The sequence below is a fragment of the Ornithorhynchus anatinus genome, chromosome 3 (genome assembly GCF_004115215.2).
Source record: "Ornithorhynchus anatinus isolate Pmale09 chromosome 3, mOrnAna1.pri.v4, whole genome shotgun sequence".
Taxonomy (NCBI): Eukaryota; Metazoa; Chordata; class Mammalia; order Monotremata; family Ornithorhynchidae; genus Ornithorhynchus; species Ornithorhynchus anatinus.
Window position 1 is genome coordinate 88,896,946 of NC_041730.1, and position 5,510 is coordinate 88,902,455.

Below are 5,510 nucleotides of genomic sequence, written 5' to 3' on the forward strand. Positions count from 1 at the left end.
GGGGGGCGGCACCAAATGTCCCAGGCAGGTGGGGGGCAGCACCATGGGTCAGAGGCTTATAGGGAGCAGCGCCGTGTGTCCCAGACTGGGGTGGCTCTTCCAAAGGGGCTATCGCTAGAGAGGTAGGATAAATAGATTCGCCAATGGATGTGACGTTGTGGGGATCTGATTCATTCTTCTTCAAACCGGAGGTAGGATCTGAATCTGGTTCCTTGACAGGGTACATTTCGGAATCGATCAGCTTCAGGGATTCCACCCGTGAGCCCAAATCTTCTAACTGCATCCTGGGATTTGATTTAGAGGTAACTCCGGGGTGAGGGCTTTGGGATACATAAGTGAGCACGGGATCCTCAGCAAGAGGGCCTCTTTGGCCGCTTATATCACTCAATGTCTTTTCATAACACGGGCCTTGGCATCCATGCTTCTCTTCCACTGCCTCGGGGCTGTCCTGGGTGGGTCGGCCTCTGGGAGTAGGGATACTTACGGCGGAGTCTTCCACACTTTGGGACCCAGTGGCAGCTTCACTCGACGGGGCCTTCTCTTGGTCATTCCCCCGTGGAGGAGAGGGATTCTGAGCCGGTCCAACCAGATCTTCCTGCTCGAGAGGTATCGGCCTGTTTTGCAGCGGGTCTTCTTCTTCTTGTGAGGCTGGGTCCGCCTCCATCTGTTCTGCTTTTTTGATTTTGGATTCAGGTAGGCCTCCCCGTTCACATTTGTCTTCCGCTTCTGAGCTTCTGGGCGGAGGAGCCTTCTTGGGTCTTGAAATGGCCACTGGCGACTGGGACAGGCGACGGGTGAGAGAGGTGCTGCGGAGAGACATTGTAAAGCCATTGCAGGTGAGAGATTCGGGGTTCTGAAAGAGAACGTCGGTCCGATCCAAACTCAGCCGAGCGGCCCCGGCTCTGGTCAAGAGGCTTTTGACTGGCACGGGTGGTTTGGGTTCTGGCTTTTTTTTCACCCCATCTCTTTCTTGCATTAATTGTTTTAGTTTCCCAGGGCTCACTGCTTTGACTAACGCTACTTTTTTGGATGCTGTCTTGGATGTTTTCTTCGACTGGCTGGTTGCCTTTTTCCTCAGGTCCTCCTTTCTGACTAATCTGGAAGGCCTGGTATGGCGGGAGCGAGACATGGCTAGAGAGCAGAAGGAAAGGAAAACGAGTGGGGTAAAAAGTCATGGGCCCTTCCAGTAGTGTCACTCCAACAGGAAAATCCAGTTGTCCCACAGCAGACCTCTGTCACAAGCTGAGGTTGGATCTGAAACAACAAGAAACAAATGAGAGTAAGACTTCTCTTTGTTGTTGTTGTTGTCTTACACTGTCGAGATGTGTCCGACCCATAGTGACATCAGGGACACGTCTCTCCCAGACCACATCTCCATCTGCAATCGTTCCGGTAGTGAATCCACTGAGTTTTCTTGGTAAAAATCCAGGAGCGGTTTACCATGACCTTCATCCGCGCAGTAAACCTGAGTCTCTGCCCTCGACTCTCTCCCCTGCTGCTGCTGCTGCTGCCCAGCACAGGTGAGTTTTGACTTGTAGCAGATTGCCTTCCACTCGTTAGCCACTGCCCAAGCTAGGAATGGAATGGTTAGGCCTCTGCTTGACTCTCCCTCCCATAGTCGAGACTGGTAGAGGACTGGAAACTCTCCAGGTGCAACCCTGAGAGGTGAGATTTCTCTTTAGCAACTTTTAATTTAAAACCTTGGGTCTCGGCTAACACCTCTTAATTAAAATGAAAGCTCATAAGACCTTAATGCAAAAGTACAAGTAGACAGTAAGCAGAGAATGTAAAAATCCCTTTAGCCACTCAAATACCCAGGGATTGAGTGAAGCCCTTAACCACAATTCCAGACCTGTGAAACATCGGTAAACGATACCGGAAATCTCACTGGAGAGTGGCGAGATCTGATTATCACTTGCAAAGTTCTTTTTAGAAGGCAAATACTAGCCTCCTTGAAAGAGGCCTCAAAAAATGCTAGTTTAGTTCAGCGGACCAAGAAAATTACCACCAAGTAAACACAGTTTGCCTTTCTCTGCTTACTGTCTTTGGCTAATTATTTATTTTTAATGGTTTGGTTTCTTATCTCAATACCTCTCTGCTGCAACTGCTGTGTGTTCATTATGAAGAGGAATACGCAATCCACGTATAAAGTGAATTTTCTGAGCCCCATCTTGAACAAGTGAAATTAATTCCAAGACTCAAACCCAGTCTTCCGGGGCCCGTTCACTTACAATATCTGTTGCCGAATTGTACTTTCCAGGTGCTCAGTACAGTGCTCTGCACACAGTATCTCCTCACTATTGGCTTCAAAGCTGTCCATCACCTTGACCCCTCCTACCTCACCTCCCTTCTCTCCGTCTACAGCCCAGCCCGCACACTCCGCTCCTCTGCCACTAACCTCCTCACTGTCCCCCATTCAAACCTATCCCACCATGGACCCCTGGCCCACGTCCTTCCTCTGTCCTGGAATGCCCTCCCTCCTCACATCCGCCAAACTAGCTCTCTCCCCCTCTTCAAATCCCTACTGAGAGCTCACCTCCTCCAAGAGGCCTTCCCAGATTGAGCCATCCCTTTCCCTCTGCTTTACCCTTTCCCCTCCCCATAGCACTTGTATATATTTGTACATATGTATGGCTCTATTTATTTTATTAATGATGTGCATTTATCTTTGGTTCTATTTGTCTATTTTGATGGTAGTGATGCCTGTCTACTTGTTTTATTTTGTTGTCTGGGTAGGGATGGTCTCTATCTGTTGCCGAATTGTACTTTCCGAGAGCTTAGTACAGTGCTCTGCACACAGGAAGCACTCAATAAATACGATTGAATGAATGAATGAAAGTAAGTGCTCTATAAATACGATTGATTGAGTGAATGAATGAAAGTAAGCACACTATAAATACGAATGAATGAATGAATGAATGAATGAATGAATGAATGAATGAATGAACGAACGAACGAACACCACATGTTTAATTCCCTTGACCTTCCCTTCCGGAACAGTTTTTCAGTCATCACCACCATCGATGGTAATTATTGACAGCTTACTATGTGCAGAGCACCACTGTAATAAGCGGTTGGGAGAGTAGAGTACAACAGAGTTGGTAGACACTTTCCCTGCCCACAATGATAGAGCCAGGACCTGGAAGTCAGAAGGACCTGGGTTCTAATGTTGGCTCCGCCACTTGTCTGCTATGTGACCCTGGGCAAGTAACTTCACTTCTCAGGGCCTCAGTTCCCTCATCTGTAAAATGGGGATTAAGACTGTGAGCCCCATGTGAGGCATGGTCTGTTTCCAACCTGTGTCCAACTTGTATCTATTCCAGTGCTCAGTACTGTGCCTGGCACATAGTAAGTGCTTAACAAATACCATTATAAAAACAATGACCTTACAGTCTAAAGGATTTAGTGAAACACAACAACAGCTGAGTTTTGGCAAGAATCAAAGTTAAAAATGCTAGGTGTCATTTAGCTTCTAATTTTGAAGTTAGTCTATAGAATATCTTCAGCCTCTTCTTCCCATTTCCTTTTTTAAACTATCAAAGTAGTTGGGAAGTCATGTTACAATTAAGATCGTGTTTACTGTTCAAACACCACCCTCTAAAAGAGGCACTGGAAGGAAAAGGAAAAGGCATGGAGTGAAGAGATGTGGTTTCTATGGAAGTGATATCAGCCTTTCTTATTGGATTCTGAAAGAAGGCAATCCGTGGCTCCTGAACTGCAGCAGAAACAGCGAGCCCTGTGTTGGGACAGGGACTGTGTCCAACTGTTATCATTATTATTATTATTACTATCAAAGAATCAAAAACAATCCAGCCCCAAAGGAGTTCTACCGTCAGACCCTAACTTTTTTTTAATGGTATTTGGTAAGCACCTAAATGTGCTACACACTATACTATATACTAGAGTAGATTCAAGCTAATTGGGTTGGCCACAGTCTCCATCCTACACAGGGGTCACAGTTTTAGCTCCCATTTTATGTATGAGGTAACTGAGGCAGAGATGTGAAGTGACTTGCCCAAGTTCATCACACAGCAGACCAATGTGGAGCCAAGATTGGAACCCAGGTCTTCTGATTCCCAGGCCCATGCTTTTTCCACTAGGCCAGGCTGCTTCTCTAATTCTATCAACCACTGATAAAATGCAATCTTCACTTGGGCTTAAATAAATGGTTCCAATCAGCATGACAGAGAATAGCTTTAAAAATAATATGAATATAATGGTCCTTGTAAAATAGGTGTGATTGAGCCTCCTTGAATTTTAAAAATAAATCTACTGGCAAATGGACCCATCATTAAAAATCCCACACCCATATTCCATTTTTGAAGAATGGCTGTAAGTTATCGCCCTTTGGAAAATTCACAATTCAACTGTATTCTAATCTAAAATAGTTGAAAGATCCAAAGTAGGCTTAAGTCATGGGGGTTTAGAAATGCCTTGAACAGGGCAGTTTCAAGTTGTTCGACTTGGGAAATTTCAAAAGGTGGAGCAATATAGAACCAACAATATATAAACTGTTTCTGTGAATTGTACTGTTTGAAAGGAACAAAGTTAGAGGCTTACAAAATACTACTGGTGAACTCAAGTTCTCCTTTGAGGCAGAGATACTCTCACTCTATATAAATAACAAAAAACATCTTCAAAGAAGCATAGGAAAACTGGGGACCAGAGTGGGGCAAAAAGAGAAATGGGAAAGACCATGGAAATATGGAGCAGAATGAGATGGGAGAGAAAGGGGATGAAAACAGATCTGGAGACCTGGTTGGCGGAGGCAGAGGGACGATTCAGAAGAGAGAGAAGAAAACGAATAAATCCAAAGTGGAAAGTAAGAATTACCATGCCTGAAAAAGCAGTGTCTTGCCTATTAGTTATCCTGACTTGACTTTAAAATTTTCAAAACAAGGAATCTGCCACATTCCATATGTAATCAATCAGTCAATCAATGGTGTACATTGAGCACTTTTTTTTTTATGGTAATTGTTATGCACTTACTCTGTGCCAGGCACTGTTCTAAGCGCTGGGGTAGATATGAGGTAATCAGGTTGGACACAGTCCCTGTCTCACTGGGGCTCACAGTCTTAATCCCCATTTTACAGATGAGGTAACTGCGGCCCAGAAAAGTGAAATGACTTACCCAAGGTCACCCAGCAGACAAGTGGAAGAGCTGGGATTAGACCCCAGTCCTTCTGAAGAGCTAGGCCATGCTGCTTCTCACAAGTGTGCTCTGCTCACCTACTGGGTGCAGAGCACTCTACTGAGCACTTGTTCTGTAAAAAAAGAGAAAATTTTCGGACCAAATCTTTTCTTTCACAAGATCATAAAATAATCTTTTCTGTGATATAGCTTATAGATGAAAGAACACCAAATTCTGCTCACTCTACTCCTACCGTGTTATAACATTGCATCTGCCAGGAAAATGAAAAGTTGATTTTCCAAAACTGCAGTTACATTCTGAATGGCAACTTTGACAGAATCGTCTCAGGCCCTAGGTGTCAAATCCATTCCCTCTCCCT

General features: G+C 44.9%; 1 non-coding gene across 1 annotated transcript; it reads right to left on the reverse strand.

The window, feature by feature from the left end:
• Nucleotides 1–1,530: 1,530 nt before the first annotated feature.
• LOC114810633 lies at nucleotides 1,531–1,668 on the reverse strand. The gene has a single exon (XR_003758328.1). It is a non-coding gene; the product is annotated as a small nucleolar RNA SNORA7 (small nucleolar RNA).
• Nucleotides 1,669–5,510: the final 3,842 nt, after the last annotated feature.